Genomic DNA, 24,286 nt, shown 5'->3' with positions numbered 1-24,286 from the left:
TTGACCAGGAGATTTTTGCAGAAACTAACACCTGTGGCCAGCGATTTGTTACGTAAATGAATATTGAAATGTCTCTGGTCAATAACATTCGGGTAACAAAAGATGTGTTAATATGTCTGTGGTCAGTAATGTGTTAAGAATTTTATTTAGTTCTCCGTATCTAATACGTGGGTACATTGTCTATGTAGCAGGTAAGGACCAGGAGAAGTGTCCACGAATTAAAATAGGTTAGGATAATTCTGGTGGAACCAGAGCAGTAATAGTTCATTTCTGTTTGAAAGCTCCCTCCTCCTCTTTACGTTTCCCCAAAGCAGATGGACCTGCCGAAAGTTAGCAAATGCACACTTTGTGCCTTTTTGCTTTAGGCTGATTTTGAAAAGGCGGCCAAAGACATGAGGAAGCTGAAAACCAGGCCAGATGATGAGGAACTAAAAGAACCCTATGGGCTCTACAAACAATCTGTAATTGGAGATGTAGATACTGGTACTGGGTTGTCATTTAAAAAATAACAATACGTTTCACTGAACAGTGTTTCTAGAAGCATACAGTAAAAAGTAACCCTGAAAATATATCTGTCCTCCTTTTGGCAGAGTGTCCAGGACTGTTAAATCTAAAAGGCAAGGCTAAGTGGGAAGCTTGGAACCTCAGCAAGGTGGTTAATTTGTAAATAAGTGAAACAAACCTTCTTAATTTCCCAATAACATCGGTCAGTGAGTCAATCTGTTTGTATCTTTCTAGGATTATCAAAGGCAGATGCCATGAGTGCCTGTATTTCTAAAGCAAAAGAGCTAATAGAAAAATATGGAATATAGAATTCAGTATGTGAGAAAATTTTCCTTTTGAAGACTTCATGATGGTACCATGACCTAATATTTTGGGGAGAAATGCACGGTTAACTCTTTATGTATCATCCATATTTTTGCTAGTAACATGAATTGTAATTCCTATTTAGAGGTATGCTGAAACTACATATTTAATGAAATTTTTAAATTTTCAGGTGATTTTTAAAAGTTCTTTTTAAAAAAGTGTTGCTCTGATGGTACGTTGTTGGACTTATGACCAAATTGGACTTACGGACGCACTGTCAGAATGGAACTCGTTCGTATGTAGGGGACTTAACTTACTAAGTTTTGCCTAAAGACATTAACAGCTGTTCTTTTGGCTTCTGTTTTTTCTGCAGTGAGGTGGTCTTACTGGTATAATCAGAACAGTTTATTAAGAACTAATCACAAGACTCTTTGTTTCACTGTGTAGCACTGGGTTTCACACTTACACAGGGCTTTGGCAGTCACAGGCACACCTGGTTCCAGTCCCAGTTCGGTGACTTATTTACTAGGTAACCTGAGGCAAGTTACCGAAGCTTGCTAAGCTCATCTGTGGAGTAGGGGGAAAATGTCAGTCTCACAGGGGTGTAAGAACTGAATGAGGTAACTGTAGTTACCCTACGTCCATTTTAAAGCATACACTGTATAAAAGCTGACAGTAATGGTCTTCATGACAATTTTTTTTGTTTTGTTTTTTAGATTCCATATATATGTGTTAGCATACGGTATTTGTTTTTCTCTTTCTGACTTACTTCACTCTGTATAACAGACTCTAGGTCCATTCACCTCACTACAAATAACTCAATTTCGTTTCTTTTCATGGCTGAGTAATATTCCATTGTATATATGTGCCACATCTTCTTTATCCATTCATCTGTCGTTGGACACTTAGGTTGCTTCCATGTCCTGGCTATTGTAAATAGAGCTGCAATGAACATTGTGGTACATGACTCTTTTTGAATTATGGTTTTCTCAGGGTATATGCACAGTAGTGGGATTGCTGGGTCGTATGATAGTTCTATTTTTAGTTTTTTTGAGGAACCTCCATACTGTTCTCCATAGTGGCTGTATCAATTTACATTCCCACCAACAGTGCAAGAGGGTTCCCTTTTCTCCGCACCCTCTCCAGCATTTATTGTTTCTAGATTTTTTGATGATGGCCATTCTGACCAGTGTGAGGTGATACCTCATTGTAGTTTTGATTTGCATTTCACTAATGATTAATGATGTTGAGCATTCTTTCATGTGTTTGTTGGCAATCTGTGTATCTTCTTTGGAGAAATTTAGGTCTATTTAGGTCTTCTGCCCATTTTTGGATTGGGTTGTTTGTTTTTTTGATATTGAGCTTCATGAGCTGCTTGTAAATTTTGGCGATTAATTTTGTCAGTTGCTTCATTTGCAAATATTTTCTCCCATTCTGAGGGTTGTCTTTTGGTCTTGTTTATGGTTTCCTTTGCTGTGCAAAATCTTTTGAGTTTCATTAGGTCCCATTTGTTTATTTTTGTTTTTATTTCCATTTCTCTAGGAGGTGGGTCAGAAAGGATCTTGCTGTGATTTATGTCATAGAGTGTCCTACCTGTGTTTTCCTCTAAGAGTTTGATAGTCTCTGGCCTTACATTTAGGTCTTTAATCCATTTTGAGTTTATTTTTGTGTATGCTGTTGGGGAGTGTTCTAATTTCATTCTTTTACATGTAGCTGTCCAGTTTTCCCAGCACCACTTATTAAAGAGGCTCTCTTTTCTCCACTGTATATTCTTGCCTCCTTTATCAAAGATAAGGTGACCACATGTGTGTGGGTTTATCTCTGGGCTTTCTATCCTGTTCCATTGATCTCTCTTTCTGTTTTTGTGCCGGTACCATACTGTCTTGATGACTGTAGCTTTGTAGTATAGTCTGAAGTCAGGGAGCCTGATTCCTCCAGCTCCGTTTTTCTTTCTCAAGATTGCTTTGGCTATTCGGGGTCTTTTGTCTTTCCATACAAATTGTGAAATTTTTTGTTTTAGTTCTGTGAAAAATGCCAGTGGTAGTTTGATAGGGATTGCATTGAATCTGTAGATTGCTTTGGGTAGTAGAGTCATTTTCACAATGTTGATTCTTCCAATCCAAGAACATGGTATGTCTCTCCATCTATTTGTATCATCTTTAATTTCTTTCATCGGTGTCTTATAATTTTCTGCATACAGGTCTTTTGTCTCCTTAGGTAGGTTTATTCCTAGATATTTTATTCTTTTTGTTGCAATGGTAAATGGGAGTGTTTTCTTAATTTCACTTTCAGATTCTTCATCATTAGTGTATAGGAATGCAAGAGATTTCTGTGCATTAACTTTGTATCCTGCTACTTTCCCAAATTCATTGATTAGCTCTAGTAGTTTTCTGGTAGCATCTTTAGGATTCTCTATAGTATAGTGTCATGTCATCTGCAAACAGTGACAGCTTTACTTCTTCTTTTCTGATTTGGATTCCTTTTATTTCTTTTTCTTCTCTGATTGCTGTAGCTAAAACTTCCAAAACTATGTTGAATAAGAGTGGTGAGAGTGGGCAACCTTGTCTTGTTCCTGATCTTAGTGGAAATGGTTTCAGTTTTTCACCATTGCGGACGATGTTGGCCGTGTTTGTCATATATGGCCTTTATTCTGTTGCGGTAAGGTCCCTCTATGCCTACTCTCTGGAGAGTTTTTATCATAAATGGGTGTTGAATGTTGTCAAAAGCTTTTTCTGCATCTATTGAGATGATCATATGGTTTTTATTCTTCAGGTTGTTAATATGGTGTATCACATTGATTGATTTGCATATATTGAAGAATCCTTGCATTCCTGGAATAAACCCCACTTGGTCATGGTGTATAATCCTTTTAATGTGCTGTTGGATTCTGTTTGCTAGTATTTTGTTGAGGATTTTTGCGTCTATGTTCATCAGAGATATTGGCTTGTAGTTTTCTTTCTTTGTGACATTTTTGTCTGGTTTTGGTATCAGGATGATGGTGGCCTCGTAGAATGAGTTTGGGAGTGTTCCTCGCTCTGCTATATTTTGGAAGAGTTTGAGAAGGATAGGTGTTAGCTCTTCTCTAAATGTTTGATGGAATTCTCCTGTGAAGCCATCTGGTCCTGGGCTTTTGTTTGTTGGAAGATTTTAAATCACAGTTTCAATTTCAGTACTTGTGATTGGTCTGTTTGTATTTTCTATTTCTTCCTGGTTCAGTCTCAGAAGGTTGTGCATTTCTAAGAATTTGTCCATTTCTTCTAGTTTGTCCATTTTATTGGCATATAGTTGCTTGTAGTAATCTCACTTGAGGTTATTTTTAGCTCAAATTTATTACATGAATTCTAACTCAAAACCCAAAACTGCCCCCATAATGAAATGTATATTATTTGCACTTGGTTAAAAAGGAATGATACATTCTAAAAAATACCTCCTGTGTGCACTTTAATCTTATGTACTAAGACTCTCTATATACTATTTTTAAATCATAACAAAAACATGAACCCATATTATGTGATCCTAAATATATCCATGCTTTAAAAGGTGACATTTTAGTGTATAATGCTGTGTCAAGCAGTTTAAGCCATAAGGAAGAGACATCGGTTGCATCAAGTAGGGGGGTTTATTGCGAAGATCAGTGGGAGATAACAAATCAAGATACCGATTGGACAGCCAGGATTCCAAGAGACAAACACGGTCTGGGAATTGCTGGAGATCGCAGGATGCACGCAGCTCTGGGTATATGGTGCCTCTTCATTCCCTGTGAATCCTGTCTGTAGTGTTCTGTCATTGCTCCGTCTCAGATAATTTTCCGTATTTCCCTTTTTATTCTTGTCTGTTTCCAACTGTTGCGCTTTCTCCCTACATCTGAGGCAGCCTGTTGGGTGTGTTTGACCCTCTGTACGCCAAGGGCTGTCCATGGTAGGCTCGCCCTGGGTCCCTGTCTGTCACCACCAGAGCAACAGCAGGACCACACAGAGACAATGGGCAGTCCAGGTCGGAGGAACCCCTTAGAGGAGAACCAGGGCTATGGGCATTCCGAGGACTTGCCAGGACAGGCAGCAATGATTAGTCGGGACTGTCTTATTTTTAAAAAAATTTTTTTGTGTGTGTGGTACGCGGGCCTCTCACTGTTGTGGCCTCTCCCGTTGCGGAGCACAGGCTCCGGACGCACAGGCTCAGCGGCCATGGCTCACGGGCCCAGCCGCTCCGTGGCATGTGGGATCCTCCTGGACCGGTGCACGAACCGTATCCCCTGCAACGGCAGGTGGACTCTCAACCACTGCGCCACCAGGGAAGCCCGGGACTGTCTTATTTTAACAAAGCAGTAGGCTGCTTTTCCTCATTGAATGGGATGACCCTATATTTCAAAAGATGAAATCAGGCTTTGAGCCACAGTGTGTTTATGAAACAATCATTTCATTTCAAGCACTTCCCCTGTCTATCATTTTCACTGTCAAAATAACTGAAGGGAAGAAATGGATCACTGACCAAGCAGGAACTTCATTGACAGAGCTTCCACAGATGAGACTCAAATGAGATTCTAATATGAAGAAGAAAGACCCTCCCAGAAGTATTCTCGACTGGTTTGTCTTTCATCCCCCAGATACTTAAATGCTCTGTGGGGAAATACATTTGTAGGTAACAAATCACCCTGACAGTAGCAAATGTATCTTTTTCCAATCTCTGAATCAAACTCATAAGCTACTCTGAAAACTGAAGAGGAGTATCGGATAATCATTTGGACTATTTTAAGACCTAGAGGGAAAATATCCAACAACAGTGAAGCATCGATACTTCTAGAGACTTGGTTATGTAACTCTTGATGAAGATCTCGTTGGAAGGTTCCAAAAGGTAAAAGTGGCATCCTGGAAGCGCACGAATATCAAAACTTCCACTGGTTACATCTTCCCAGGCTAAAAAGAAACAGAATTATATTCAATAACAAATGACACCACCACCAATAGAAGATTAACTTCCAGATGTTACATTTCTAAGAGCTGCCACCAGTGATTGAGTTACTTCCAAGGTCTCAGGTTCCATATATCCTGTATTTTTTTTTTTTTTTTTTTTTGCGGTACGCGGGCCTCTCACTATGTGGCCTCTCACGTTGCGGAGCACAGGCTCTGGACGCACAGGCTCAGTGGCCATGGCTCACGGGCCCAGCCACTCCGCAGCATGTGGAATCTTCCCGGACCGGGGCACGAACCCGTGTCCCCTGCATCGGCAGGCGGACTCTCAACCACTGCGCCACCAGGGAAGCCCTATCCTGTATTTTTAATTTCTCAGAGACCTATCAGTATACAGCAGTATTACCTGCCTTCTCTCATTTCATACACAACCAACATCTCTCCATTTACACTAAATAAAACTTGGGCCAATTTTCTACTCCATGTAAACGCTAGTTGACATTAGCTGAAGAATCATCAGATATCTCAATAAAATACCTCAAACCATCAAAATAATTTCACCTTCCAAATCTGCTGGTGTATCTTCAGATACAGTAATGCATGTTGAGCCATGTTAACTCACAAGAAAGAACAGCCTCAGAGGGTGTATCAAAGCTGCAAACATAGAAGAGCTGGGTGGGAACTTTTCACAATAGACATGCCCAGAACCTTTTCCTATTAATAACTTCATTTATTTATTAAAAAATTTATTTATTTATATTTTTGGCTGCGTTGGGTCTTAGTGGCGGTGCACGGGCTTCTCACTGCGGTGACTTCTCTTGTTGCGGAGCATGGGCTCTAGGCACACGGTCTTCAGTAGTTGTGGAATGAGAGCTCAGTAGTTGTGGCACCCTGGCTTAGTTGTTCCGTGGCATGTGGGATCTTCCCGGACCAGGGCTCGAACCCGTGTCCCCTGCATTGGCAGGCGGACTCTCAACCACTGCGCCACCAGGGAAGCCCTAATAACTTCATTTAAATCAAACATGGCGTGTCCTCACTTCTTTCCCTTTTGCTATTTACAGCAATACAAACATTTTTTTATCCATGGTTCTTACCTGTCAGCACCTGTCTGAGAGTCACTGTGGTCCAGGCTATTTTCCAAGATCATCTGGCTTCTAGAACAATGCCAGTGGCAGCAGGATGGCACCTGGGCACCCAGTCCAGCTCAGGGTGAGGCTGGTTATATAGTATCTTTAAGCGTCATTCCCCCAAAATGACCACCTCTCTATTCCCCAGCCCTCCGTTGTCCGGCAGAGGGTTGCTGTGTACAGAAGAGAAGCAGGTTTATGGAAGCAGGGCCCCTGAGTTGGTTCCACCAATTCTCAGTTTAATCACAACAGCAGGAAATATTGACTGAGCTCGGTGCTGGGTGCTGTGTTAGCCCCTAGGGACACTCAAATAAATAAGCACAGTCCCTTTCCTCCTGCAGTTTAGAGACTGGCTGGGGAGACAGACATTAATTAAATCATCGGACGACTGGAGAAATGTGTCACCAAGTTCAGGGTCATCTGTGAGCTCTTGACAGGTGGGGGTAGGGTGTCATCAAGCAGGGACTCCCTGGGAAATGGACCTGAGATCTGAATAAATAGGAAAAACTTGGCAAAGGGGAGAGAGGCAGCAGGGGAAGAGGGAACAGATGAGCACAAACCAATGGCTATTGTTCCAAGAGCGAATGGGGAATTGGGACAAACTGAGGTAGAAAAAGCAAGCAAGGGCCAAGTGTAGGCCTCATGAAGGACTTCGGTCATAAGACAGCCAGGAAGCCCCCAAGAGGATTTAAGGGAGGCAAATCATGACCAAACTTGACTGTTATCCCTCTGGGTATAATGTGAGGGACACATTGTAATGTGGGACTGAAAGGGGCAAAGGGTTGTTTCAATCGTCCAGGCAAGAATTCCCACTTCTGCTCAGAATGTAGAAAACTAGGAACATGACTCGTAGCCTAAGGAGGAACAAAAGCCCAACAGACTGCAACATCGTAACTTCTCTCGAGCCCATCAGAGAGCTGCGTTTGCAAGGCAAACTAGAAACCGAACTCCAGGGAAGGTCAGGCCCCTCTAAGCAGAGGTGGTACATGTGGACTGGCTCACATGGGCAAAGCATGGAGGAAGGGGTACCTGCTGTCCATGTGGGTAAGAAGAAATCCGCTAAAATGTGCAAGTGCTGGAGACCAAGCGTGGGGTGGTGTGTCAGATGCAGTTCACACTGACTCACAGGCTCCCGTCCATGGGCCCCCACTAGGGGTGTCACGAGAAAGACTGGGAACAAGGCGAGAGGCCAGAAAGAGCCTTCTCTGTGGGGCAGGTGGGCAGCAGGAAAGTGGATGTGACCATGAACTGGGCACTAACCCTGCCCCCTGCCCAAGTCCTCCCCTCCTACTAAGCAGGCCTCAGCTGCTGGAGTCGGGGCATCAAACACTTCCACCCCCAGGCGCAGGAGGAGACCCACAGATGTAGAGGATAGAAGCATTAACCCTCTACCCTTGGGGAAGGAGTGCGAAAGGGTCTTGGGGCCACAATTCTTTTTCTTTGTTTAAATAAAGGTGACAGATCATGAGTCATTTTTATTGGATAAGCTTGAGAAACACAACTACACATCTAATTCCCTTTAAATACCAGTTTCCCATAGAAGTTCTCTCTTGCTCCATTTTCTTTTTTTTCTTTTTGCTCTCTTTTTTTTTTTCAGGCATGCCATGTGGCACGTGGGATCTTAGTTCCCCGACCAGGGATCGAACCTGTGCCCCTTGCATTGAAAGCACAGAGTCTTAACCACTGGACTGCCAGGAAGTCCCCGGGGCCACAGTTGTATACAAAAACCAAGAAAACTGGCTAGGATGTCCAAGAACTCCCCATGTTACCCCAGAGGCTAGCACCTCACATAGGGTACCAAGCAACAGCTGTCTGTCAGTGGCGCGAGCCTGGGGAGAGACTGTGCTATGAGGCATAGAGAAGACAGGAAAATTGAGAAAAATTCTCCAGCAGCCCAGACTCCACAGTACGCACACAGTAACTTGGGAGCAGTGTTGTCCTGGAGTAACCATAGTAACAACAAAATCCAAACACAGCTCATCTCCAGTCTGGGTTGACCCAACTCCCCACATTAATGGCCTGACAGAAGAGGGGATGTGCTCAAATCCAATTTGTAAAAAATACGTATGTCAGTTTCGTGCATGATATCTAGCTTTCAATCCAAAAAATTGATCAGACACAAAAGAAGGCAAAAAATAATTCCATTGTCAAGTGCCAAAGCAATCCAAAGAATCAGACTCAGATAAGACCCAGATGTCAAAACTATCAGACACAGGCTTTACACGACCTACGGTTCAGATGTCAAAGCATTTCATGGAAAAGGTAGGCATGCATGAACAAACGGGGAAGTTCATTAGAGAGATGAAGGCTGTGAGAGCCCAAAAGAAATTCTAGAAAGAAGCAGCAACAGCAAGGAGGCATTCCTTTGTGAAGCTCATCAGGAGACCTGACACAGCTGAGGAAAGAATCAGTGAACCTGAAGATGGTTAATAGCAATTACCCAAACTGAAACATACAGGGAAAAGGGCTAAAAAAAGAGAACATCTGAGAGCCCTGGGACAATATCAGGCAGCCTGACATGTGGTGTCGTCAGGGTCCCAGACGGAGAAGAGAGCAGCACCTTAGGCCAGGTAGGGCAGGAGGACAGCTTAAGTGAGGTGGGAGCTGACAAAGCTTTCCCACCTGTCACAGATTTGCATTTTGGCCGCCAGGCTCTGAGCCTTGGGGTTGGGTGATGGGAAAGAGCTGAGAGACATTCTGATTTCATTTCTATTGGAAAAACCTGAGAGCTACAGCGAGGCAGAGAGAACAGAATAGACTGAGCAAGGGGAAGGGGCAGGAGTGAAAAGAGAAGACTGCAATGAGCAGGCCTGGGGAGAACGTTTGGGATTTGGGGAGAGGAAGCGAAGCGTTGTGAGTAGCTACTGTGATTTGATTCTCTGGGGAGAGGGGGAGAACGTTACAGAGTTTTTGTTGGTTTTTTTGTTCTCTGAGTGGAATATCCCTGTGAGTGATTTGTCTTATTTTTGGTTTGGAGGAGGTTTCTTTTGAGAGCTCTTGGGAATTTAGCAGAAGTACTTTATAATACTGCTGCCTCGGCATCCACGCTGCGTGGCCAAGTGGCCTGTGGGAGCTTTGCACGACACTAGCCCTTCCTGTGGGCACACGTAGCGTCACAAATAAGGGTCAGTTCCTGGGAATTGCCTGGCGGTCCAGTGACTAGGACTCTGCGCTCTCGGTGCCGAGGGCCCGAGTTCGATCTCTGGTTGGGGAACTGAGATCCCACAAGCCGTGCAGCTTGGCAAAAAAAAGTGAGTTCCTCATAGGACCCTCCCAACAGCTTTTGTGATAGGTTTCTTCTGGCCTCCCAGAGCCTTCCCTCGTGTGCCTCTTAGAAAACTCTCCCGTGAAGTTTACCAAAACCCGCTCTTTGGGGTTTGAATTGACCAGTTTGGCCTATAGCCCGGGAACCCCAAAGCCCTCCACCCATGCATAAAGCACCCCCTAATAAGGGCATGTCCTTCAGGTCCTGCCACCTCTCTGCCTGCAGCCCGCCTTGACCTCTCTGTGCGGCCCCTCCAGTTGTGCCGTGGACATCCTCCAGGACCTGAGTTGTGAGCTTCTCTATTTCACTTTCTCTTGGGGTCTGTTATTGAACTTCTGCTCCCTTTCCAACACCCAGGGTTCTTCTTAACAAATGTTAGTTCAACAAAGTCACTAGAGCCTTTGGTAGTGAATTGTTTTGTTGTGTTTGGTTTTTAAAATTGCATGAGGTTTGTGAGGTGCCGTGCTGTCTCCTAAACACGGTCCCCTTGAATCCCCACCACCACACCTGGAGAGAGTTACTCTCATCAGATGAGACCCTTGCTGTGAATCTCACAGCTACTAAGCGAAGGGTTTGGATCCTGGGAAGCAGACTCTACGGACGGCATGCTTGTGCGAGGCTTAATGATTAAAAAGCAGCTTTTGCCTACGGTATCACTTCAGTGAATGCCCACGGGGGTTTGGATTTTGCCTTCGTTACCAGCGGGAGCTGGAGGAGGAGATCAGGGAACTCTGAGAACTTCTGCGAAGCACAAGGGTAGCAAGGATGGCTTCAGCACCTTCCAGATGCAGTGCCCTTCACAGGCATGTGGCTTTGTACATAGCCTCAGGCCTCACTGGCTTTATTGGTCTAGGTGGTGGCTCAGCTGTTCAGCTGTACGGTGGGACTGCTGTTAAGAGCACTTCTCACCCGGGGATACATCAGGTGCTCTGGTCAGTATCGTGAGCTGGGCGGTTGTATTGATTCTGGTACAGCATATGCGTTAGAGCAGGCCACTTCTCACATTGGTAATTCCACTCGGGCTGCTGGGAGGGATGCAGTTGTTGGGAGACCATCCTTGGATAAAAACGCTCAGTAGCATCTTAACAAGAGGATCCAGCAAGACCCTGGCCCGCCCCTTCTGATTTCTGGGCTTCTGCCACGGTCACAGGTCCGTGGCCGGACGGGTGTTTCTTGGATTCTGACTCTGTGCTAAGCCAGGAACACAGACAGCTCAGCCCTGTGAGGACCACGTTTGCTTAGATGGGGTAGAAATGGAGAGAGATGGTCAGACTTGGGGCAGCTGGGAGACGGATGGTGGACCTAGTGATAGAGTAGAGGTGGGCATTAGGGTGAATGCGGGGATGTGATGAACGCGATTGTCTCTGTTCTCAAGGTGCTTCAAATCTGCTCCACTTTTTTTTTTTTTTAAAGCTATTTGTGTAAACTTCTAGTCACAGGCAGTGCCCAAGGTGGCGCTAGGCCCAGTTCCAGGCTTTTTTGGTGGAAATAAACACAGGCCCAAGCATCTACCTCCTCCACAGAGGAGACAAAGCCCAGACAAACTAGAAGAAATGCATGACGGTAGATAACGGTGACCAAGGGCTGCATGCTGGCCCCATAGTGCCTGCCATGGGGAAGTTAGAATAGGAAGAACCGTTTGTAGGTTCCGATTATTGGGGCCAGCATCTGGAATGTTAGGACGTCAGTCCTGTTAGAAGAGTCAAGTGTCAATGAGACATCTCAGGAGACAGAGGAATGGTCATGTACCATGGAGCCAATGAGCTCTGGAACAAAATTCCCAGAAAAGCAAACCACTCCCCGGTCCTGGGTCACCTCCACACTTAATAAGTGGGGATCCCCTTTTGCTGACCCCCTAAGATGAAAATCCTTTGGCATTAGTAATTTATTCAGCAAATATTTATGTGATAAAACATACATTTTTTTTTGAAGAAAAAGATGCTCTATTCATCCTTGATTGATGTAATTTCCAGGCCCAGCTCCATTCTAAGGCAGCAAAAATATTACAGGTGGGCCTCAAAGGGAAGGAAGTCAAACTGCCTTCCTGGATAAGCAGCCCCAGAGAACCGCCAACCTGCATCTTCCATAGATAATTATATATCAGAAAAAAACTTGTCTTGATTACTTACATGGAATTACTAACAATGGGACTATCTGTCACCAGTTTGGGAAATGGTTGGTAAAATGCCTTGTCATCAACAAAATCCACAGGAGTGCCTCCCAAATCCTTTAGGAGACAGGTAATTTGTTCTTCTGACAGATCTTCGGAAAAACAAAGCCTGGCCTTTGACTTAAAACATTAAGAACATTAGTCTGATGTTTCATGTAACACACCTGTTCAGACACCAAAAGCTATCCCACTCTCCCTTTTGGTGATTTCAAGAATTCTCTGATCCAGTTAGTTTGCTGAAAGTTAAGTTCTCATCTGCCTCAGAATGAAAGAAAATACACTTAGAGTCAATATTAGCTTGGAGATGCTAGGGCCAGTGCAGGCACTGACCAGAAACAGTTAAAGTGCATTTCAGAGGAGAGGAGAGAAGATACTGAAAGAGATTTGTGGGTGTTTCATTAACCAATAGTATCGTTCATTAATCCTTCATTCCGCTGGATCAAAATTCACCAGATAGGAAAATAACAACTTGATTTCCGCCCCCTCACATTTCCCTCCTTTCCACCACCCTCCCTCAGGAAAACGAAATTACTTACATGAGGAGCACTATACCTGACACAAATAAATGCACCGGTTCTAGCTTATATTTTTCTTTTAGATGTAGCACGGGCATAAAAGTAACATAAGATCCGATACTACATTTAGGGAAGAAAAACATGATAATAACTGTTCAACCAAACTCTTGATAATCCATCGGGACTCCACAAGAACACGCATCATGCGCACGGCAATGGTCATGAAATAGTCCAAAGAAAAGCATACCTTAGTTGATAACTAACTTATTTGTAAAAGGTATATTTTCAATGATTTATAGCAGCATGAGAAGTGTTTCAAGACATCCTAGGTAATTCAAACTAAGATCTGGTACTGATTTCCACAATGTCTTAAAATTAATTTCAATTTCCTTTTCTCTGTGAAAGATAGATATATCACTATGTCTTTAATAATAGTTATCAGCAGTTCTCAAAGTACAGTCTGGGGACTTCCAGGAATTCCTGAGACGTTCTCACGTGGTCTATGAGGTTTTATCAGGTGGCCTATGAGGTTAAAACTAGTTTAGGATAATACTAAAATATCGTTTGCCTTTAAAACTCTCATTTTTTCATGAGAGCATTGTTGAATTTTCCATACCGCATTTGTGATACGGGGTATTGCCGCAGTTGGAATGCAGAGACAGAAGGGAGAATCTAGCTGCCTTCTAATAAGCCAGATGTTAAAGATATGCCAAAGTGTAAAATGGTGCTACTCTTCTCACTATGTTTTTTGGAAAAATATATTCTTTTACATAAAATATATATTCTTTATGTCAGCATATAAGGGATTTATTAATGTTAAGTCAAGTATTTTTATAAATTTATTTATTTATTTTTTGGCTGTGTTGGGTCTTTGTTGCTGCGTGTGGGCTTTCTCTAGTTGCGGCGAGTGGGAGCTACTCTTTGTTGAGGTGCGCGGGCTTCTCATTGCGGTGGCTTCTCTTGTTGCAGAGCACAGGCTCTAGGCACGTGGGCTTCAGTAGTTGTGGCACGCAGGCTCAGTAGTTGTGTCTCGTGGGCTCTAGAGCGCAGGCTCAGTAGTTGTGGTGCACGGGCTTAGTTGCTCTGTGGCATGTGGGATCTTCCTGGACCAGGACTTGAACCTGTATCCCCTGCATTGGCAGGTGGATTATTTTATTTTATTTTTTTTTGCGGTATGCGGGCCTCTCACTGTTGTGGCCTCTCCCATTGCGGAGCACAGGCTCCGGACGCGCAGGCCCAGCGGCCGTGGCTCAGGGGCCCAGCCGCTCCGCGGCATGTGGGATCTTCCCGGACGGGGGCACAACCCCATGTCCCCTGCATTGGCAGGCGGACTCTCAACCACTGCGCCACCAGGGAAGCCCAGCAGGTGGATTCTTAACCACTGAGCTACCAGGGAAGTCTCAAGTGTTTTTAAAGTTTCATAGTTTTAATTTCTAATATGGTAAATATTGACAGATATATCACACATAAAACCTCATTGAGGTCCTCAATGTTTTTTAGAAGTATTAAAATAGTGCTGGGACCAAAAAGTTTATGGGCTGCTGTGCACATTATGTAGTTATATTTTGTAGACAATATTGCCAGAGGTAATTTTTTGTAACTATATTTGGAGGATGAAGAAAGGGCAACTCAGTCCCATGTTCACTGCTGATGGAGTGTAAATTGCAGGTAATTTGGAAATATATATCAAGAGCTTTATCAATGTCATATCAATAACCTAAATTCTGGAGATATGTCCTTAGGAAATTTATAAGAGGTGTATACTAAATTTTCTACAAAAGTGTTAATTGAAGTGCTTTCGTAACAGAAAACACTTTTCTCTCCACAAAAGGGGATTGATAAAGTCATGAAGCAGTGTAATCTGACAGCAGTAAAAGGTCTCCACAGCAATAGTAAGTGGGGAAAAAAATCAGGAAAAAATATAAAATAGGATCTCATAATGCAAAAATACTATGAAGCCACATCACAATTCTGAAGGCTTATCTAGGATACTGGATACTTTTTATTTTTCATTTTTTGCTGGAGCATATCTATAAATATTGGGTTAGCCAATAAGTTTGTTCGTTTTTTCCCATAAGATGGCTCTAGCAGCACTTGGTTGTCTTTAACTTCATTAAAAACAATCTTGTTAGATTGCATGTGACAGCTGTCATATCAGTGTGCATTTAAAAAAGACATCAAAATTGGTGAATTTTTGTCTAACCATTTTGATATTGAAGGTGGAAGAAAAAAGCAACATTTTCGGCATATTATGCTTTATTATTTCAAGAAAGGTAAAAGCTCAACTGAAATGCCCCGAAGGATTTGCGCAGTGTATGGAGAAGGTGCTGTGACTGATCGAACGTGTCAAAAATGGTTTCACGCTGGAGATTTCTCGCTGGACGATGCTCCACAGTCAGGTAGACCAGTTGAAGTTAACAGCGATCAAATTGAAACAATAAATGAGAACAGTCAACGTCATACCACGCGGGAGATAGCCGACATACTCAAAAATACCCAAGTGAAACGTTGAAAATCATTTGCACCAGCTTAGTTATGTGAATCACGTCGATGTTTAGGTTCCACAGAAGTTAAGCGACAAAAATCTCCTTGACCATAGTTCCTCATGCGATTCTCTCCTTAAACGTAATGAAAACGTTCCGTTTTTAAAACAAATTGTGACGAGCGATGAAAAGTGGTTACTGTACAATAATGTGGAACGGAAGAGCTCGTGGGGCAAGTGAAGTGAACCACCACCAACCACAACAAAGTCCGGTCTTCATCCAAAGAAGGTGATGTTGTGTATATGGTGGGATTGGAAGGGAGTCCTCTATTATGAGCTCCTTCCGGAAAACCAAACATTAATTCCAACAAGTACTGCTCCCAGTTAGATCAACTAAAAGCAGCACTCACCAAAAAGCGTCCAGAATTTGTCAACAGAAAACGTATAATCTTCCATTAGTATAACGCAAGACCACAGGTTTCTGTGATGAGCAGGCAAAAACTGTTAGAGCTTGGCTGGGAAGTTCTGATTCAACTGCTGTATTCACCAGACATCGCACCTTCATATTTCTGTTTATTTAGGTCTTTACAAAATTCTCTTAATGGAAAAAATTTCAATTCCCTGGAAGACTGTAAAAGGCACCTGGAACAGTTCTTTGCTCAAAAAGTTTTAGGAAGATGGAATTATGAAGTTGCCTGAAAAATGGTAGAAGGTAGTGGAACAAAAGGGTGAATACGTTGTTCAATAAAGTTCTTGGGGAAAATGAAAAATGTGTCTTTTATTTTAACTTAAAAACTGAAGGCACGTTTGGCCAACCCAATATATATAATATAGTAGCCAAAATTATTGAGTCCTTACCATAATACCAAGTAACTTATGATTATTATCCATTTAATCCTCACAAATGGGAACCATTATTATTCCAGCTTTACAGAGAAGGAAACTTAATTTAGAAGCCTAAGGAAGTTGCCCAAGTTCGAACGGAGTAGGAGGCAGACAGAACTCCAGAATTCATGACCTAACCGTACAATTCTATAACTTAGCTTAAGAAACATATACTATTTATATCCTTTTTAAATTTTAAAAATAAATGGAATATAAGTTGCTGCCTAGAGTCTTGATTTTACAAGTCTTGATTTTTTTTTTTCCTAAAAGGATAAAAGGTAAGAAGACTACACAGGCCATTTGTAAGAGCTGTGGCTGGTTAAAATTACCCAACATGCTGGGACTGTTTTCAAAGGAGAAGATACCAAGCGGAGCCTAGGATTTACACACTCCTGAAAAACAGATTTCAGTTAATCTCACCACCTGACATTTCTATCTTTTTGGTCCCTACTGCAGGGCTTCTTTTGGTCTGACTTTCTCATCTGAGAACAGCTATAACCATATTGAATCAATCATTCTTTCAAGCAGTGGTGAAGCAGTGTAACCAAAACAAAGGCATGCATCCCACAAGACACAAAGGACAACATTAACCATAGATTTGTGGTGGAAGAAACTCCCCCAAATGTCTTTCAAAACAGAGATTAAATACCTGTGGCCAAAAAATGCAAAATTTTCACCCTGGAGGACCGGCAGCAGAGCACAGGCAATTTCATCAACCATCTGGTAGATGTCACTTGGAAAAGGATCTTCCAGCCAACTTTCTCTCCCAGCAAGCCTTATGGCATGCACTGGAGATTGAGGAAGACAGTTAATACATAGAGACAGCGAGAGGAATGCTGTGATACTGTGAGAGAGCTTATGTTAATATGATGGGAGCAGTTTCAAAGACATGAATAGCAATGGTCAATGTAAGGAGAGAAAAGTTTTGGAATTTGCTGACTAGAAAGAGCACAAAGTACAGCAGACTAAGTATCTGAAAAATATTCTCCAACTATAAAACATTTAGAAATACTAGCTGAGTCACATGTGTGCAGAGTTTGGCTCACAATAAGGTAAATGGAATACCTAGAAGAAAAAAAATAAGAGGGAGTGAAAATTCCAGTCATGAGCCTGTGCTAACAGAACGGCTGTTTATTGCTTGTATCAGGAAAATAAAATACCAGGTTTAAAGGGTGGCCAAGAGGGACAAGGCATTGGAGTGCCTTAAATTTTTGAGAAAGGCAGATAGACCAATGGAACAAAATAGAGAGCTTAGAATCAATATTGTGAAAGTACTATACTACCCAAAGCAATCTAAAGATTCAATGCAATCCCTACCAAATTACCAGTGGCATTCTTCACAGAATTAGAACAAATAAGTTAAAAATATGTATGGAAACAACAAAAGACCCTGATAGCCAAAACAATCTTGAGAAAGAAGAACAGAGCTGGAGGAATCACACTCCCTGTCTGGACTACAAAGCTACAGTAATCAAGACAGTATGGTACTGGCACAAAAACAGAAATATAGATCAACGGTACAGGATAGAAAGCCCAGAGATAAACCCACACACATATGGTCACCTAATTTATGACAAAGGAGGCAAGAACATACAATGGAGAAAAGACAGCCTCTTCAATAAGTGGTGCTGGGGAAACTGGACAGCTACATGTAAAAGAGTGAAATTAGAACACTACCTAACACCATAGACAAAAATGAACTCCAAATGGATTAAAGACCTGAATGTAAGACCAGACACTCTAAAACTCTTAGAGTAAAACATAGTAAAAACACTCTTTGACGTAAACCACAGCAAGTGGTCTTTTTTGACCCACCTCCTAGAGTAATGAAAATAAAAACAAAAATAAACTATGAGACCTAATGAAACCTAAAAGCTTTTGCACAGCAAAGAAAACCATAAACAAGATGAAAAGACAACCCTCAGAATGGGAGAAAATATTTGCAAATGAAGCAACGGACAAAAGATTAATCTCCAAAATATACAAACAGCCCATGAAGTTCAATATCAAAAAAACAAACAACCCAATCCGAAAATGGGCAGAAGACCTAAATAGACATTTTAGCAAAGAAGACATACAGATGGCCAAGAGGCACATGAAAGGATGCTCAACATCACTATTAGAGAAATGCAAATCAAAACTACAATGAGGTATCATCTCACACCGGTCAGAATGGCCATCATCAAAAAAATCTACAAACAATAAATGCTGGAGAGGGTGTGGAGAAAAGGGAACCCTTTGGCACTGTTGGTGGGAATGTAAATTGATACAGCCACTGTGGAGAACAGTATGGAGGTTCCTTAAAAAACTACAAATAGAACTACCATATGACCCAGCAATCCCACTCCTGGGCATATACCCTGAGAAAATGATAATATTAATATTAATTAATTAATTAATATTAATGTTAATAAATATGCATGTTTTAATTTCTAAGGCAAGCCTTTAAAAGAACAGAAACACATGATATGCCACCCAAACTGGAAGAGAGGAATGTTTAGTGAATCAGAAAGAAACGAGAAAAGTAAGGAAAAACATAGAACAGGTAAAACAAGCAGAAAATACAAGATAGCAGATTTAAACCCCAAATATCAGTGACTGTGTTTTATATTACATATTAATGGACTAAATTCTCTAGGAATGATGCAAAATTATCAGATTTGGTTAAATGCTGTGTGTATGAGACATATCTAGTAAGATATTACTCTTATGATTTTGAAATAATTTCAAATGTGAAATATTCACTGCCAGGCTCTGGCACAGAAGAAACAAGTTCTGAAAGATGACTAGCTACCAGCTAGGCAGTGGAAAAGAAGGCATGGAGAATGGAGTGCCAGAGAACAAGGCAGAAAGAACAACAGGTGCCTTAGCCCCAGAAGTGAGATGGTGCATGGTCAGTTCAGAAACTGAAAGGATGTGGATTTGTATATGGATGGAGGGCAGAGCATGGATGGGAAGGTGGTGAAAGAACAAGCAAGTATATAAGTAGGAGACAGATTGTGAATGACCTTGTGAGCAAGCAACTTGAAAGGTTTGGGACTTGATCTTAACAACGATGAGAATCCATGGAAAGGTACACTGACCAGAATCACCTTTCAGGATGATGCCTCTGACTACAAGGTCATGGCAAAGAGAAAGTTAGGAGGCTCTTGTAAGATCTAGGAGAGAAAGGATGATACTTGGGGTAATCCTAACATTAGGAAACACTTAAAGAACAGTTACTAAGGGCCAGGCATCACTCATAATTTTAATATGTATTAAGTCTTTAATTTTCACAATTATGTGGACATTCTTCCCCCCACATGGTGAAGGTATTATTATAAAATATTATAAAATTATTATTTTATTTTATTTGTTTTTATGGCTGCACTGTGAGGCTTGTGGGATCTTGGTTCCCTGACCAGGGATCGAACCCATGCCCCCTGCAGTGGAAGCACGGAGTCCTAACCACTGGACTGCCGGGGAATTCCCAAGGTATTATTATTATCTACATTTTGAAAATGAAGAAACTAAGGCACAGAGATGTTAAGTGAGTAAAAGACACATGTTGGCAAGGAGTAGACCCAGATAGCCTGGTTCCAGAAGTTGTGCTCTTAAACCCCAGTATACGCCACCACACTCTGCATTGTGCATCGCGTGCCACAGCTGCTTCCACCCCTGGAGTCCATGGGATTTGGTGATTTATTAGATATGAGGAGTGTGGGAGAGCTCCAAACAGGATGACTCCCAGCTTTCTGGCTTAGGCAACAGACAGAGTGTGTGGTGATGTCATTTCTAGAGACAGAAAACAGGAGAAGTGGATTTGGGGGAAAGGTGGTGTGTTTCGTTTCGGATTGTTAAGGTTAAGGTATCTGTGAGGCATCTGTGGGGGGATTTCCAGAGAGTATTTGGCTGTAGGGATCTGGATCTCAGGAGAGTGTCTGGGAGTAGATTTGGGGATTGTCTGCCTCAAGGGGAGGGCATGAGAAGGCCTGCAGAGAACTGAGAACAGTGTTCTCAACTGGGAGTGGAGGCTGGGGAGGCGTAAGAGACTCCACGCCATATCAGACATGTACGGCGGACGCTCTTTCTAGAAGAAATGCCCCTGCCTATTTATTGCATTTGTGCCTGGTGCCATTGTGGGAGTGGAGGTGAGGGTTGTGGATGCCCTCTCTCAAACCCACCCATAGATTCCGTAAGGGTCAGTGGGTTTCAGGTTAAGAGCGACAAGAAAATGGGTGAGGACAGAGCTCCAGGATTCACTAGTATCGAATCCAAGGGAAGCTTGGATGGGGCAGCCAGGAAATTAGGAAAAGTGAGCAAGAAGCCCCCTCAGGAAGAGGGCCCTCTGCCGCAGCTTGGGCCCTACACTCTGGACAGTGGTGTAGACATCATTTCAGCAGGACAGTGCTGGCTGAGGGTCTCAAAAAAACACCTACAAGTGCAACTTTATAGGGAGATATTTAAGACTCCAGCTTTTTTTTTTTTTTTTAATGAGCTGACCATTTTTGCCAGAGTGCAGCGTGGTCATGCTACAGACACATGAATGAGATTGGCAAATTCTCTGAGAACCTGCCCTTCAAAGCTACCACCGCATCCCCTCTTAGTGACTTTTAGTACATCCAGTGTTTTCTCCTGAAATCTCTCCAATATGGGTCAAGTTGCCAGAGACTCCTACACCTGCTGTTTGCCCCGCGGACTGGGGTGTGCCTCTCCTGATCCATCCAGACTGCGGTCTTGGCCTTTGGCTCTCTGCCTTGGCCGTACAGCTTGGAGAAGTCTTGTTCTCGGGCAGAGTTGTTGTCAAACAGAGTAAAGACCAGCACTTACAATGAAGAGGCCGCTTAAGTTCAATGCCTCCCAAATGTAGAGACTTCAGGCCCAGGAGCTGTGGGCGTGCAGGATTCCTGGACCATTCCTTTGCCCCATTCAGATGCTCCACTGTCTGTGGACAGCTCAGGAGAAATGGGTTGCATATTTGCTGAAGAGACCACCAGGGAATGAAGTCTGCCCGTGTAGACATCCTGTATGCATTTTATTCTAAATGAATTAGAAAGCTAAATATTTTTTCCCAAAAGTTATAAAGCTAAAAGTGAAAAGGTTATAGGAAGATACTTATGTAATGTTGGAATTGGGAAGACTTTCTAAGCAAGGTAGCCGTAAGGCCATAAGGGAAAATTTTAAATAGTAGACCCCATAAAAATTTTGTGTCTATAAAGGAGAAAATACCATAAATTAAGCTGAATGCTAAAAACTAAACTGGGTAAAGTATTTGCAGTCTGAACAATAGACAACAAACTAGGCAATGGAATATAAGCAGAGGGGAGTATCTCTCATAGGCCTGTTGTGAGGATTAAATGAGATTAAAGTGCCCAAAGTAAAAATTCTTAATAAATGACAGGTTCTATCCATGCTTTTATAAAGGACACCTACAAATCATTGTTTAAAAAGATGGATAATGGAAAAAGGATATGAATGAGCTATTTGTGGAAAAATATAAATGGCCCATAAACATATGAAAAGATATGTAGCCCCACTCCTGGTTAAATAAAGGAACATTAAATCTACAGTGAGATTTTTTTCTACCTTTCAGATTGTCGGGGATGAAAAAGAATGGTTATATTTCAGTGCTGGCAAAGACATAGGGAAATTGCTGTTCTCATTTACTGTTTGGTCCTTTGTTCTTCTACAGGTAAGGTAATTTTTCCTCTCCGGCTCTTTTCATCTTTGATTTTCTGTAGTTTGAGAATGATTTGCCAAGATGCCATTTTAGGGGCATTTATCCTGTTTGGTGTTCTCTGAGCTTCTTGGACCTGTGGGTTAGCACCTGCTTTTGACTTGCGGAAATCCCCAGTCATTATTGTTTCAAGTATTTCTTCCATTTCTTCCTCTCTTCTCCTTCTGGTTCTCCCATTACACATATGTTATACTCTCTGTAGTTTTCCCACAGTCCTCGGATGTTCTGTTCTGCTTTTTCCATCTTTGTTCTCTTTGCTTTTCAGGTTTAGGGGGGTCTCTGAGGTTTCCACTGCTGTATCCTCAAGCTCAGAGATTCTTTCCTCAGCCACGTCCAGTCTACCAATAAGCCCATCAAAGACATTCTTCATTTCTGTTGCAGCGCTTTTGATTTTTCTTGGTTCTTTCTTAGGATTTCCATCTCTGCTTACATCGCCCGTCTGTTCGCACGTGCTGTCTGCTTTGTCCATTTGAGCCCTTAGCATATTAATCAGAGTTGTTTCGAATCCCATGCCTGATCATTCCACCGTCCCTGCCACGTCTGGCTCTGATGCTTGCGGTATCTTTCCCAGGCGTGTTTTTGGCCTTTTGGAATGCCTTGTAGTTTTTTCCTGATAGCCAGACATGATGTCCTGGGTGAAAGGAACTGCTGTAAGTAGGCCTTTGGTCATGTGGTGGTGAGGCGTGTGGGGCGGGAGGCATTGCGGGGTCCTGTGATCCAGCCTCAGTCTTTCAGTGATCCTGCGCCTCTGGACCGTGAGCTCACAAATGTGAACAGGATGGCTAACGGGGGCTGGAGCCAGGTATTTCTTTTCCCCAGATTAGTTAAGCTCTGACCGTAGCCCAGGCTCTGACCGTAGGCCAGCTGCTTAGGCTCTGGTTGACTAGTTTCTGCTGAGGACAGACCTTGTTAAGAAGCACAGAACGTCTGGCGTTTTTCAGAAATGATTCCTCTTCCCCTCCCTCTACCAGAAGCACGAGGGGATTTTTCTCTGCTCTCTACTGTGGGAACCTGACTGCGCTCCTGAGGGTAGAACTCACAAAAGCGTGGGAGACCCTGTGACTGGGCTCCTGACTCTGGGTCTTGTTTACATGTAGCCTCCAGGGCTTTGTGAATTGCGGTCCAGGGGTTCCTGCCTGAGCGCTGGCTCCCATGGAGGTTACCACGCGTGAGTCTCTGCTCCCAGAAGCTGTCTCTCCAATCTTGGGGGCAGCAGTTTGTCCTGTGTCCCTGCCTCCCACCCTTAGGGATCTCAGAAGAACTGTTGACTTTTCAGTCTGCTGGGATGGAGTGGTAATCCGTGGTAATCAGCCTCCGGAACAGGCTGATTAACTGTACATTTTCTTTTTTGGGGGCCGCACCTCGTGGCTTGTGGGATCTTAGTTCCCCAGCCAGGGATCGTACCCACGACCTCGGCAGTGAAATCTCGGAGCCCTCACCACTGGACCGCCGGGGAATTCCCCAGACGAGGGCCTCTCGAAAGCTGCATCTGCAGTGTTTCCTTAGCGGCCTCCTCCACCCAAGCCGACACCACTGTGGGGAGCTGGAGGCGTCTGGGCTACTTCTCACATCTCAGCCACCCCGAGGCAGTGGCAAAGCACACACCTCTGTGGGCCTGGATTTCCCCCACGGCCTCAGGGGATGGGTGTGAGATCCGAGGACAGTATGAACGAGGAAAGGAGGGGTGCTGGGCCCTGTGGTCTCCAAGGCGCCTTTTGGTTCTGACATTCTTCGATTTCATGACTTGCCAAGTTGGAAAATGGCATGCGATGCGCCTGTGCTCCTTCACCCCCACCGGGTCAGTTCTACCTCCGTACCTCCTCCTGGGGTCTCAACCCAGCCCCACGAAAAGAAAGGGTGAGATGCTTTTGACTCAGAAGAAAAACAGGGCACGGAAGATGGTGTCGTTGGTGCTATTCCCAGGATTTGGAATGCCACTGCTCCAACGGGCCAAGCTTTCTCTGGCCTGTGGCCTCCTTTTCTCTCCTGTTGCTTTTCTCCACGTTCTAGAACGTGCGGCGCCTTCCCTCGCTGCATTCTCTCCCAGCTCCTTCTCAACTCCTACTTCCAGCAAGTTGAACGAAGGACCCCAGCTTTTCAACTCTCAGGGCTTCCCAGTGGAAAACTGACTCTACATCCTCAGACACTCTGCAGTGTCAGCAACAGCTACAGTGGTACCCAGGGTGGACTCCCAAGATGACAAGTCATTCGTCCGTCGTGGAGAGTACCTATAAGACCAAGATGGCAGGCCGCAGGCTGCTTCCAGCCTCAGCACAGTCTGCCACAGGCTAGCTTTCCTTCACCACCATTAGACCCCAGGATGGCCTTGGCCTTCTCCCATCACTGCCTTTTCTTCTGGAGTTCCTTGCCCATCAAAGAAGGCTTCCGTGCCTCCTGTAAAAATTTCTTCAC

The 24,286-nt window shown here is 43.4% G+C and overlaps 1 protein-coding gene across 4 annotated transcripts in view; it reads left to right on the top strand.

Moving 5' to 3' along the window:
* DCLRE1C (DNA cross-link repair 1C) overlaps nt 1-24,286 on the top strand; it is a 119,984-nt gene that overhangs the window by 17,434 nt on the left and 78,264 nt on the right. For 3 of the 4 annotated variants that reach the window (XM_060006281.1, XM_060006278.1, XM_060006280.1), the window contains exon 3: nt 21,731-21,829. The exons of the other annotated variant lie outside the window; for it this stretch is intronic. The gene's annotated coding sequence lies outside the window, so the exon portion shown is untranslated. The remainder of the gene's footprint in view (nt 1-21,730; nt 21,830-24,286) is intronic. 4 annotated transcript variants of the gene reach the window in all.

This window comes from Delphinus delphis, chromosome 2 (assembly GCF_949987515.2).
Source record: "Delphinus delphis chromosome 2, mDelDel1.2, whole genome shotgun sequence".
Taxonomy (NCBI): domain Eukaryota; kingdom Metazoa; phylum Chordata; class Mammalia; order Artiodactyla; family Delphinidae; genus Delphinus; species Delphinus delphis.
This window is presented reverse-complemented; position numbering and strand designations above follow the sequence as displayed.